Below are 14,411 nucleotides of genomic sequence, written 5' to 3'. Positions count from 1 at the left end.
AAACTTAAATAATGCAAAGAACTACTTGATCTCAATGCAAAGGAGTTGTCCTTTTTTCCCACTTTAACTATCAGTGAGACTTCTTAAAGAAATAAATTGAAATGGCTAAAGTATAGAATGAATACTTTTGCCATTTCCTACAGGATAATACAGGATAATAACTACAGAGATGCTACAGTGCAGCATGTGATCAAATAACAGTAATTATGAGCTAAGGCAGACAAAAAATACTCATGCCATCTAATAGTTTTTAGGTTTTTAACATGATATTGTATAAAACACAAATAACACTTAAAATCTGTATAATGCTGCTTGTATAAAGTAGGTTTCTGAATGGAGCACTGCTAAATTTCTCAATCTATGCGTTCCAGCTCAATACCCTTCTAGGCAGACGCTCCTTGAAATGCATTTCACTTTCAAAATGTGTCCTTTAGTAAAGAAAAAAAACCAAACAAAAGCAGAGATTTTAAAAAACGTTGCAGCAGGTGATTAATTTACAGGATAATGATGAATATTATAGCATAAACCTTAAATTTTGACCTTAATCTCCCGAAATTTTGGGAAAGCAAATTTGTTGCTTTACCATTTTGTTTATTTCAAAACAGAATGGTAAAGCAGCAACATATAAGTATTCAGCTGCACTGAACACTTATATGAGACATTTTAATTTCCTAGCTCATCTAACAGCCTTTCATAGCCATTAAAATGTCTGATAGCTGAATCATAATGCTACTTAGTAGTTCAATGATTTTGTAAGTCTTGTGGAAAGTTTAATATTTCTTTTTTACTGCAGTAATATGAAATGTGATTACTCCTCTATGACCACTAGTAAACTGTGATGTTCCATACTGATTCCTTAACTAATAAGTATTCATACTAAAATTTATAAGACGTAAATTCCTTGAATGGTGTAATTCATGATTCAGATATCACAAGACTTATTTAAGTTTGATAATCAGTGAGAGTCGTTGGTTCATCCATGTCATTTAAAGTAATAAATAGCTCCTTCAACACATTATTTCAAAATTTAATTCATCACGAAAACTCCATAGTAGCTTGCACAAATGGAAAGTTTTAATCAGTACTTAGAATAAATATAATCAATCTTGCAGATCTGTTTATTCCAACACCCAATCAATAATAGGTATCATGCAAACAGCATATTTGTAGATGCTTAAGTTCCTAATATTTTTGAGAATCATATTAAAACATTAATTTGCAACTGAAGGTTTTCTTTTGCCATGTCCAAAAGAAAACCTTGATGGTGGTTTTTTGAGGTAACAGGCAGAAGAATCAGCACAGCTAGGTGCCATCTGTACTTCTTATACTCCAACAGCTTGCACTGCATCGAAATCTCCCTTAAATCTAGGACTCTAGATTTATTTGGGACATCTGGCCATCACAGTCAGTGGGTACATGTGTTTGAACTTTGCGCCCTTTTATGAGACATCCGCTACATGAGGAACAGGCGCACCAGCTGGCTCAACGGGGGGAACGCTTCACCTTCAGCTGGCACTCAAAAAACACCCACCCACACTGCAAAAACAGACACACAGTGTTTTAAAATCATACTGCATGGTGTGTCTGACGTTTAAGGGAAATATAGATTCCTGTAGGTTCATTTGAGCACACATTTTGTGTTTTTAGCATCATCGACCAAGAGAATATCTGATAAGATCTACTATTTATGGATTCAGCCTTCCTCCCACCTCTCTTCCCCCATAAATGCCCCTCCTGCTTATTTCTCTAGTAGAAGTGAGTAATCACACCTTTCCCTGTGGCAGGAACTTATACACAAACACAAACCTTTAGACAGTTTAATCCTATTTAAACAATATAAGAACAGCAGATCTCTAATAAAGATCCACTTGTTCTAACGCTGCTTAAGATCTAAAAGTTGCAATGTAAACAAAGTGAAACAAATCACCACCAAGCAAATCGTTTCAACAATGTTTATCCTCAAAAAATATTAAGCACCATAAAAGAAGAGAAGATCAGCTGTTTATATTCAAGCAAAAATGACAGCCTAGGAGTCTAGAAATGATGCTGTTCTTGACTTAATCAAACATTTACTCTCATCTTTATTGATGCTTTGGGTCTTTGCTTCACTAAGTGACACTTGTGTTACATTAGAATAATTCTGTTCATATTTTACATCTCAACAGACAATACCTAACAAAGAGAGAAGAGGTTCTGCTTGTATTTTCAATCAATCAATGTAGAGGACACAGTAAAAGTTTTTGGCCCAAGTGTAAAACACTAATGCATACTATCATGAATAAATAATATTCACTGTGAAACATGGTGATGGCAGCATCAAGATGTGGGGAGGGCATAGTTATAAAAACCCAACAAGTGTGCTGAAAGATGCTGAACTGATCTGAACAATAATGCATCATAATTACCTTTCAAATCAAGTTGAACAAAACTTTTATTGAAATACTATACCATTTCAGTATTTTGTGATGTGCTGAAACAACAAGCTTGCACACGACTGACAGAGCAGCACTTTGGCTTAACCAGGTTTGACGTAAAACTATATTTCCACCTCAGAGGAAAGGAGGCGATGGTGTGGCATAATTTATATTTCCTTTTAAACTGCTTCTATATTATCTTGTTATTTGTGCTCTGCCTCTTGTTTCAATGGCTGTTTGCTCAGTTGGTCTGCATAGGTCAGAATAGTTTCTGATGCTGCTTGAAACTGTAAACTGAAAACACCAGAGTCTACTGTAAATAATAGATCTTGATTTGTGCTCTCCTCTGAACAAACTACAGTGAAATTAATGCCCTTTTTATACAACTTGTGTTTCCACGGCCTGAGGTGGCTTTAGTTGACATGGAAACCAAGTCAAAGTACCAGCAGACGTTCAAATACTGCAGGAGAAGCCTGTAATTATAGTACATTATGTGTGTTATTGCTTTGTTGAGAGATCATGGCCCTTTACTTGTCTTCTTTGATACTTGGCTGATCAGTTGTCAGGTGAACCAGTTGTCTCAGTCAATTTGAAAATAAATAAATAAATAAATAAATTTCTGCATCAACTGTGCTTTTGAACATTCCCATGTGCAGATAATTTATTTACAGGTTAATCACAAATTAATAAAATATGATTGAAAATTCAGTTCTAGCATATAGCAGGACAGCATTTGCTCTGCTAAATTGGTGACCTGCATTTGACAGGAAATAATGCGATATGCATTAGCATCTTAATTTAAATTGACAACGTGAGTTGTGAATTTAATCTGGTCATCTGCTATGTATAACTAATTAGTTTGGGAAGTTACCAGTTTGAGACTTCCTAATAAGACATGACTCTATCTGGCACCTCTTAAATCAGAGGGGACACTCTCAACACCTCTGATCTATTAGTGAATGTCCTGCCTCATCTTCATGCTTGTCAAAGCAGCTGCTGCGTTCCTCAAAACAAAGGCGCTGAGACAAATCACCAGGGACAGCGAACAAAGAGCCGCTGAATCACATTTTAGTACCTTCTACTAAGCAGTTACTGAAACATGCTGCCACTCGTATTATGTAAATCTAAATAGGGAAAGATTTTTTATGCTAAAAGTGCCCTCTAGGTTTAATTTAAAAAACCACAATAGATGGAAAGGTGACAATCTCATATTTTGGGATTCAAAAGGAAAGATGTGACCTCAAAGAATATTTAAAGCAAATTATTATTAAAAGATTTTCCATTTATCCATGGTAGAGTGCGTATAGTTTGGTACCATGTTTACTTAGAAATATCTATTTTAGTGACCTATTCAGGTTGCTATTTTTGAAGAAAATATGGTTCCCTCATTCATGTTAAATCATGATGTACCTGCGCCACCAAAGGATAGTTTGAGTTTTATTTTTGATATAAATATTACTGCACATTAAATAATTTACTTACAAAATGTGTTACACAATTTGAAATGAAATTTTCACTTACTTTCATGAATAACCAACACTAACATCACAACTTTTATTTTCTTCTCTATGTTATTTTAAAGCTGATTATATGTTGATTCATACAATCAGTGTATTTCTTAGATTGGTGATATGGCTTCCTGCTCAGGGTCATGCTGCCTGTAAGGTGCAGTGAGGCAAAATAAAGAAAAAAAAGTCAATGTTTATTCATAAACAAGTGTTCTATTTTCTATTTGCATGACCAGTGAATGAGGAGTGAACATATTTCTTTATTTTCTTCCATTTGGGCTGAGATCAATTTACTTCAAAGTCCAACGTCTGGACTTGTCAAATCAGGTCTCAATTATTCTACACGAAATACAAGTTTATTTTTTAAGCAGAAGTTGTTACCTTTAATACCTTTTACTTTGACTTCAGAGGAACACAATAGCACTAACATGCAAAAACTACCATCTTTTAAAACTGGCACATAAAAGCAACTTTCTCAAAGTTTGATGTAAAATATTTCAGAGAGCCCTGGCTTTCTGAAAGTGGTGTGGGACTCAGAGATTAAAATGTAAGTGGTTTAACTAGTTTATTAAAGAGACCAGCTGGCTGTTACTTTCCGTTATTGCTTGCATTGGTGTGCAGTGGTTTAACTATCAGGAGAAATGTGACACATGACTTGAAAAAGCATCATTACCATCTATCAAAGGCTGAGCTGCAGATGAATAAAATGTAACCTGTGTAAGTAAAATGTTAATTGACTGCACCAGCAAATTTTCTATGAGTGCTGTTAAGGCTTCAAGGATAAGTGAGTATGAAATCCTCTCAAAACACACTTGAGCTTGCAGAAAAACATATTAATACTTGATTGAAATATCTTCAGAAAGTCAAAAGGGTTTCAATATGTAATTATTTTCTGTCATGTTGAATTTCTTTAGTCATCATAATTATTTGAGGAGCAAAATTAAAAAAACTTAACATTTTGATGGTTGTAAATATTTATTGGAAAAATGATTGCTATGATTTTGTTAGGAATAGTTTTGTGGAGCTAGTTAGTTCCAGGTTCCAGTATAAAGTTGTTACATATAGCTGTAGTGATATCATGCTTTACAGTGTTAGATATGTTGCTCCCTGTATGGTGAGATATGCCTGTATCTGTCTGGCCTGTTTCACCAGATGGACGGTATCTGCAGTGAGCTGACGGTTTACTGGCTGCCTCTCGTACCAGATTTAAAACTAAAGGGGATAGAGGCTTTAAGATCTGTAACTCCATGATGGTGAAATGCACTTTACCCACTTCTGACATTTTTATGAGGCATTTGAAAACATATATGTTTTAACAGGCTTTCCTAATTCCCAAACAATTACAATGCACTTTCTTCAAATTTTCACATTTTTCACAGTATGTTATGTTTATCTTGTATAGGTGCATGTATTTAAACTTTTTACAGAATTATTTGAGTTTTCTCTGTAAGAAGTGTTAAAAACTAAATTTGGTTTTCTCTGCATTTATGCTTAGACAGCATGGAAACACTGGGATGTTTAGAATATTTACTGTCTGACTCTAGTAGAGCGGCATCAGATAATTAATATGTCCTCCTCTGAACTATGAATCCACTGAACTAAGCCACCGGCAAACCCAAGCTGTCAAAAACGTTAGCAGGGCAGGAGTTCTAGCAGGAGTTCGGCACCATGCAGCATGCAATATGGGGTGTGTGTGAGTATGTTAGTGCATGTTGGTGTGTTTGTGTATGTGTGCTCTGTCTTGTGCCTGTGATCATCCCAAATCCTCACATAACCTTGTCTGAACCCTTTCAGGAAAGACACACAAAACACACACACAGAAAGATGGCAGGAGCAGCATGCGATAGCAGGGAAGCTAGCCTGGCTCAGCTCACGCTGTGTGTTCTTGAAGAGGTCAACACAGGAAAGACAGTCTACCCTCCAACTGTAAAAGTTAAATCACTGAGTGACACAAGTAATGAAAAGCTCAGAATGAATCAATGAAATGTAACTTTTTACTGCACAGTTTTAGATTAGTTAGGTTTCTGTATTGATATTAGAGGTTAAAACTCAGCTGCTCTATTTCAAGTTTACATGGAAGATTTGATGATCTCCATTAGATCATCTGATGCTTGATCATCAATAACAAAACAAACAAAAAAAGGCACAGTCAATAAAAACAAGCTATAAAATAAATGTATTTATTTTTTACTCCAAATGTCAAAAATGACAAATTTAAAATTTTTTGTCAAACAATGCATTTCATTGTGATTAAAGTATTCTAAAAATATATTAAAACATACTCAAGTGCACAAATTCTACTGTGTACATCAGACGTAGATGATGAACATCTCCAGCTTTTGAAGATCAGTTTGCTTTACCGTGCAAACAGGGTAAAAGGTTCAGAAACTGGTTAGCTACTTTACATTGTGGAAGGAGGGGGGAAATACTCTGCATGCAGATCAGAACTCTAAACAACAAAAACCAAAGAATGCCTGAAGGTATCAAGTACAAATGTTCTCCATAGCCGCCTGTTCACACGTGCATTTCTCAGTGGGTGATTCTCACTGTGAGGCAAAATCTCACAACTGGAAATAATTCAGACTGGCACAGTGACTGGTACACCGGAGGAGACATTATGTAAAAACTACACTGTGAATCGCAGTGTTTGTTTACAGCACCTGAGAAGGCAGGAAAGGCTCCAACTAGGTACTGCGGCAAAATGCAGCACAAATTTCAATACAGATTAAAATATTATTCAATAGATTTACACAGAACACATAAGTGCAACATCTACTGTGTATGTTTCTGATGAAAGAAAATTTAATTTCACTGTAATGAAACCATTTAGAAGGGAGGAATGATTTTAGAAGCATTGACAAAAGAAAATAGAGGATAATGTTTGTTATCTCGTCATTTTCTTTGGTCAGCAAATAAAATTCACTAAATGATTGCATAACTGCTTAATTGAGCAACAAAGTAAAATAATGTTTATCTGAATCATTAACATGTACTTTTGACTTTGGTAGTTAATCCTACATTGAAATGATTTACTCTGAGTGTTTCCACTCTGGTCCACCTGTTTAAAGATGAAATCATCCTTTATGCTAGCAATTCAAAAAGTCCAAACTCTAATCGGTGTCTGCAGGAAGTCAGTCCAGACTCTGTTCCCACATTATTTTTAGGCATAATCAGCCGAGATTCAACCTACAGCTCTGACTGAAACATAAAGACCTTACAGCATGATGCTATAAGAGTTGTTAGAAATAGAGCTGCATCATTCAAAGCAAAGATCTTACTTTATGAAGCCAAATGAACAACTGTATGTATAAGTTTTGTTCATAAACAATTTAACTAAAACCCCAACGACGAATTATTAACAAGGTACATAAATTAAATTATGGAAGACAAGCTAAAAATTAGCTCATGACCTCAGCAAAAATTAATAACAATAATAAAGTTTTCATTTTATTATAAAATGTACTACCTTTTTTAACACAAATATACTTTATACCAGGTATATTTTTAAGAGAAAATCAATCTTAGGGAGAAATCAATTTTAAGAAATTGTGCTAATTTCTCAATCTATATTTCTGTTGTTAAAAATGTTCAATTTGGTTTGCTACTTTTTTCTTGTAAAAGAGTTTACTCGATAAAACATAGATTTAATTTAATTTTTCTCCTACACTTTTAATTTAACCTATTTATTTATTTGCTGTTTCTTAACTTATGTGTGTAAAGAAAGAAACTTAATTTGTTGAGACACAAAGTAATTATGCTTGTCACATTTAAATAAAATTATTTTAAAATTAGATTATGCTTTACTGAAAAGCAAGATGTAGTCATGAAGTGGTATTTCTTTTGTTGTAAGTTTTAAGCAAATTTAATAACAAATGCATGAATATATTTTCATTAAAACATTTTGCGCTACATGCAAGTCATATGATTTTTTAAAAGATGTAATAAACCAAGAACTTCAGACTTTTTATATAATTTAAAAGTCTTGTCAAAAAGTGTTCTAAGTGACAAAATGAGATAACCTGAAACAGCAGAAATTAATTATAAAAAAACATTTTAGTGAGAATAGTTTGTTTCACTTCCTGAGAGAAAAATTGTTAATGAAAGCTTCTAAATTTAAAGGTATTTAACCTGAGCAGTTATTAAACAAAGCTTTAGAGTTTGGTCTTTTTAACATTTCATTATACAGTAGTACAACATTAACTGATATATGAAACTCAAAGGTTATTCACATTAACATGTTACTGTCAAAGAAAAATAAATATGCATGAAAAAGATGAATTAGATATGATTTCATACACTTTTCTATCAAAGAAACATAAAACCAGCAACTGTATGCCAAACAAGGGCCTTGTCACCATGGCAACGATGGGTGAGTCATCTTAGCAAATTTATGACACTGCACTTATTGAATGATTCTGGATATATAGTGAAAAGCATTCTAATATTTAGCTTAAAGTAGAGACCCAAGACACTTTTCCTTTCTGTGCTAAAACATTCTAATGCTCACCAACATGACACAAGCAGCGTTCTGAAACAGTCCAACTGCACAGCTAGATTTAAGAGAAGAAAGCAGCAACTCACATGCGTGATGGAGGGATGATAGGTCCACTAGTTCTGTTTCTCAGTTTCCTCCCCTGCTCTCGTTTTCTGTGGTTTGGACTGGCAACCAGCAGTCCAAACCGGCAGACAACAGAAAACTCACAGCCTATCAAACGATTTTAGATCTGGTAGTGTTTCTACAGCAGCAACACTACCACTCTCTCTCTCCCTCTCTGCTTGTGTTTCAGCCTCTACCAATGCCTTATGCTTCCTCTCTCTCTCTCTTCCTCTGACCTGCTCCCAGTTTCCATCCCCCCCCCCCCAGTCTCTTTGTGCCACCCACCCATGGGCCAGTCTGCAGCTCCAACCTCCACTTTTGCAATGTTCAAGAGAGCAGGAAGCTGAGAAAAGACATAGCGAGGTGTTTTCTCTAAAGATAGTGATATACAGAACACCTGATGATGAAGAAATTTGACAGCAACAGAGTTTACATCCTCAGGCTGTTGCCCATGGAGAGACTTTCAAATGGAATGTGTGATATTTGAGCGTTCATAAAAGATAGAAAGCAGCAAGTGAGAGATAGGGGAATAGACAGACAAAGTGTTAGCAGCACTATGAGGCTATGTTTACACGAGACCACAGTCTGGACACAGCTTGTATATTCAGACATTTATTTTGGAAACGTTCCACCTTTAGAAGAGACCGCAAAGACACCTTGAATCCACTGTAGCTGTCATGCTAGGTCACTATATAGAGCTCTGATCTAAGCATGCACTTCTGATCCTTAGCTCCCAATTTGCTACCTTCTGCCTCATTTAGAAAATAGTAACCCATTTGTGCTGAATTAAGTGCTTGTGTAACATATATTTTCCATAGTAGAAGTTAAGTTAAACCAGGGGTGGGCAACTCCAGGCCTCGAGGGCCGGTCTCCGGGCAACTTTTAGATGTATCTCTACTTCAACACACCTGAGTCAAATAATGACGTCATTATCAGGACTCTGGAGAACTTGACTGCACTTAGGAGGTGATTCAACTATTGGATTCAAGTGTGTCAGATCCGGGAGACATCTAAGAGTTGCAGGACACCGGCCCTCGAGGACCAGGATTGCCCACCCCTGAGTTAAACTGTACAGGTTAAGCAGCACACAGTCCAATCCTTTCCGCCTTTGTTTTTGTTGAAAAAAGAAAAAACTTAAATATCCAAGGAAATTATATGAGAACTGTTAAATTAGAGCACAAAAAAAATTTTCCTGTAGATGATGATTTTTAAATTGTTTGGCTTCTGTGCAGGAAATTGAACAGTGCACCACAACCATGCAATTTTGGGACCACAATGTATTTTCCATGACTTCAACTTCAAAGTGTCTGTTCACTTCTGAAAAGTGAACAAAGTACTGCATTACAACCAAATTCCCATCTCATCAAACATAACAGGCACATAGTATACACAGATGAACAAGAAAATCCAAAATCCCAGGAACTGTTTAAGTATCATGTTTGTTTCATTACAGAAAAATGTCAGTCAAAATCTATAAGCCAAATGTCTGACAGGAGAGAGAACAGATCAGACAGCTCTCTGCTGTCTACTGCAAACACAAACTAACACCAACATCAGTGGCCGACAGACAGGGTATATTAAAAGTCGTCTCATAAATCAATCAAACTTCATAACTTCAAAGGAGATGACTTTCACATTACAACTGTGCTTTTAGAATATATGAATAAAGAAAATCTACTTTTGATGTTACTAGAGATAGCAAATAATTTGAATATTATACCAAACTATCTTAATAGAATGTATAAATATAAAATTTCACTTCTAATTTTAGCTAGACATTTATCAAAATAGACATTTCAATTTCAAGACTGCAAGTCAATAAGTTTCTCACTTCTTTGACAAATTCAACTTATTTCTCACTTGACCTTGCCCATTTTGCTGACCAAATGTTTCAAAGGAGTAATTTCCTCCACAAATTTCCATCTTTCTTGCAAATATATTGGCTTTGCAGAAAAAAGAACAGAGATCTTTAGACATTTTTATAGTTCTAGATGTTTTTTGAAATGTGTAGATTTGTAGGAACGAATATCTAATGAACATTATATCTACCAGGGCACTACTGTGATCACAAAGTTGGAATACAGATGACTCCAAGTCTCTCTTGTTCATCATATCTCATTTTCCTGTCATATTTAATTTTTGTATCTAAAACTGTCAGCAGCTACTTAGAAACTTTTTTTTTTTTAAACAAATCGGTCTATTTGTGTATGTGTTAGTGAAGGCACAGGGGTTCACCATGTGGTAAATGTTTAGGTATGTGACAGTAACAGTGACGCAGGGCAGGACTGCTGGGTGTTTAAAGGAAGAAGACGTGGTGTGATCATTTCGTTATGGTCACAAAGGGATAGGCAATCACATATAATATGTAGTATATTGGTAGATATTGATAATGGGTCATAACAGCAATATCGGATATCTTTACCAGCCCAAATTTTCACACTGGTGCATCCCTGAAAATATGCCTACAAGCACAAAAGGAAAAACTATCTCCTCCTCCTTTCTCTTAACTCACTCCTTGTTCTGTGCTTCTAGAATTCATCAAGAAGAACTTCAGGTATGAAATCGAAAACCTTTCCTACTTCACCTTGTGTCTTTATCTGTTTGCTGTACAGCCCTGTTTATCCCATCTTTCCTTCTTTTCTTTTGTAATTGGGGGATACTATAAATATGTTGCTTCCACAAACCATGGAGATGCAAGGGAGAAAAAGGAGCTGACATTTTTTTACTAAAGTTGTTGTTTTCTGGTGTTCTTTGGCTTTAAATCAACTCAAATTCTCACTTTACTGCACACATATGTGTCACCTAATGTGCAAAAGAAAGTCTGGATTTTTCTTGCAAGCCAAGCTGTAAGTCTATACAAACATATTTTCACAAGCTGTTTATGAACCGCTCAGATTTATGCATATTTCATTTTATTCTAGAATAAGAGTTGCAAATAGAAGTAGTACCCATACATTGCATAAGCATTATGTTCACAGGTTTGGTCCTGAAAATTTCTCCAAGCACCAACTGTTCAATAGGACAGTCTACAATCTGCATGGAACACAGTTCCAGCACTTCCTGCTAACATCCGTCATCTGCATGCACAGGTTTCCCAGCATGACAAGTGGATTCCAAGAATTACACAGAATTACACATGGATAGTGTAATTCCACTGAAGAAGTGCAATGTGTAATATTATGAGTTGCTAGGCCCCTTTTCTCCTCCTTTTCTCTGGAGCATTACTGTAATGTAGCAGCATTCAGCTGTACTTCCCTCCAGGGCTTTTCACCTTTTAATGGGTTGCTGCAGTTTGCTCTCTCGGGAAAATGTGAAATAGCTATGACATAAGAAGCTTAGTGCTTGGCCTCACAAAAAAAAACATGTTTTCTTTTTATCCCCAAAGTCACACAACAACACTCTCAAAGTAATGTGTTTCTGCAGTTTTTTGTGTGGATGTTGTATACTGTTAGTTACACATTCAGCTCTCATACTGCGTCCTTGTTTGACAATTATACACCTTTACTGTGTCAGTAAGGCAGTATGGCAATATACCCGGACTATGCGCTTTTTGTCGGATTAGTCTTGATGCAATGATTTGATATAGCACTTAGTTGGGTTCCCTACACGAGCCAATTAATTTATTAACCAATTTTTTAACTATTTTTCTACCATGTTTGTATTTTTTCCTGCATTTTTGACAACCTATCTTTTTTTAAACACAAGACAGCCAATAATTGAATTAGTTTATTATGGCCTGATTTGAAAATACTATTTTACTGACTTTCATGTAAAAATTTAGAAAAAACATTTGACTAGGTGAACTTTGCAACCTGAACATCAAACTTCTGGCACTTTTCTGAAATATTGGACTCTTCAGCACCAAAGAATGTTTTTTTTTTCTTGTAAAGTAAAAAAAAAGTACTGGTTTCTGTACAATCTGCCTCCTCCTCTTCTGTCACACCTCCTTTCTTTCGTCTCAGCTTCTGAACACACAGACATCAACATAATCTTGTCTGCTCATTTCACCGCAAAGAAATGTGTCTTTCTGCATTTATCCCAGTCTCCACATCTCTCTTTTATTGTTCAGTTGTCAGTGTTACCCCTCCTCCCTCTTTCTTTAGCCTGCCTACACACATACAGGACAACGCGAGTCATTCTAACTACATTGACATCAGAATAAGAGGCGACAGATGGAAAAAAAATTAAAAGAATGAGACAAACTATGTCAGAGAAGCAAGGGAGAGACAGGCCACTACTATTTGGGTACATTAAAGAAAGTATTACAAAATGGTACCAGGTTGGCAGAAACTAAGGTGAAAATAAACCTTAAACCGTAACTCATACGGTTTCTATTGCTGTGCGAAGAGCAAATATTTTTGCATAAATTAGTTTAGATTCTCTTTCTCCAACTATTTATTTTCCTTGTATTTTTATTTATTTATAATTGACTGCATTTCTCTTAATTATTCCCTTTCTAACACACACTATCTCACATCAGTTCAGGGTGGCAGCATATATACAACAGACAGAGAGCATACGATAAAATTGTGGGCAAATTTTACAAGAAAAGACCGTAAATGATAAAAGTGCCACCACACTGAGACTAAAATAAAGGATGCATTTCTGTGTTGCTCTGTGAATATCTGTGTGTTTCACTTAAGCCTTCCACTCAACGCAGTTATTGTTGATATCTACTTACTGAGAACTGAGCATACTATTGTGGATCTGCAGGTTGGTTCAGTAACCAATGTCTGCTGCCTGACACTGATGGCAGATAAGTGAAAGCATCCTTACATGTGTTAACACTATACAGAGACCCCTTGGGGCCCCAACACAGCTCTGACTTGTTGAAACAGGGACACCAGATAAGAAGTAAGCAGTGTATCCCCAAAGGCATGAATGGTTACAGGTCATGTATCAGTGGGTAAAATTAGATTTTTGTGAAGATTCTTGACTGAAAACAAAGGTTAGTTGGAGGTTAAACCATCTATTCACAAACTTTACACCTGAACAATGTTTGATTTCAGACCTTGGAGGAGGTTAATGCCATAAGGGAACACCTGTATCAAGAAGGGAGGGTACATGGACTGTAATCCGGTTTACCATGATTGTATGTGTCGTTAATTTCTGAGAGTTAGTCTTGTCTCTGGTGGTTAACATCTCTCTCTCTCATTAACGCCACACAAACATGAATTATGTATCCAGGCTAACACTCTCTATTGCTTCATACTTAAACTGCTGGCTCACATATTCACATATTATTAGACACCAAAAAGACCAGAGAGGCTAGTACCGTCAAGGTTATTATCTGCACGTTAGATTTTGCTAGAACCTCTGTTGAATTAAACAAGATGGAACAACATATAACTGGGAATTTTAGACCATTAAAGACTTCTTTTGACAGAATTATTTTTATTTGATAAAATTGTCTCTATTGCCTACATACAGTCGCGATAAGAGGTGATGACCATACAATGATGCCAAATGCAACACAAAAGTCAAACAACAGAAGCACTTTGGGCAAGACATGCTGTCCTGCAAATATTAAAATTTGATGTTTTCCATTAGTAAAAATGCTTTTCTTTTCTAAATTAGAACAATGAACTAAGTGTTATTGAAAAATAAATGTTTCACCCTAGCATTTTTTATACAATTGTTCTAATTCTTTCTGAAAATAGTGATTATTTACATTGCTTTAAAAAAAGAAATAATCTGAAATCATGCAAAAATAAAACAAAAATAAAAACACATGGTAATCAGTGATTTGCCATGGCTAACTGAAACTCACACTCTTCTCTCTTTTTCTTTACACATAATTTTTCACAACATTTGCCCCATGATTTAGTTCTGGTTAGTTCATGTCACATTCTATGTAAAGGTTGCATTTACCAACTCTCAATCATTTCAAGA

At 35.5% G+C, this 14,411-nt stretch overlaps 1 protein-coding gene across 9 annotated transcripts in view; it reads right to left on the bottom strand.

The window, feature by feature from the left end:
- Positions 1-14,411, bottom strand: part of LOC114135611 (dedicator of cytokinesis protein 3) — a 159,174-nt gene that overhangs the window by 52,823 nt on the left and 91,940 nt on the right. The window contains exon 1 of one of the 9 annotated variants that reach the window (XM_028003042.1): positions 8,504-8,702. The exons of the other annotated variants lie outside the window; for them this stretch is intronic. The gene's annotated coding sequence lies outside the window, so the exon portion shown is untranslated. Of the gene's footprint in view, positions 1-8,503; positions 8,703-14,411 lie in introns of those variants that run through there. 9 annotated transcript variants of the gene reach the window in all.

Source organism: Xiphophorus couchianus, chromosome 20 (genome assembly GCF_001444195.1).
Source record: "Xiphophorus couchianus chromosome 20, X_couchianus-1.0, whole genome shotgun sequence".
Lineage (NCBI taxonomy): Eukaryota > Metazoa > Chordata > Actinopteri > Cyprinodontiformes > Poeciliidae > Xiphophorus > Xiphophorus couchianus.
This window is presented reverse-complemented; position numbering and strand designations above follow the sequence as displayed.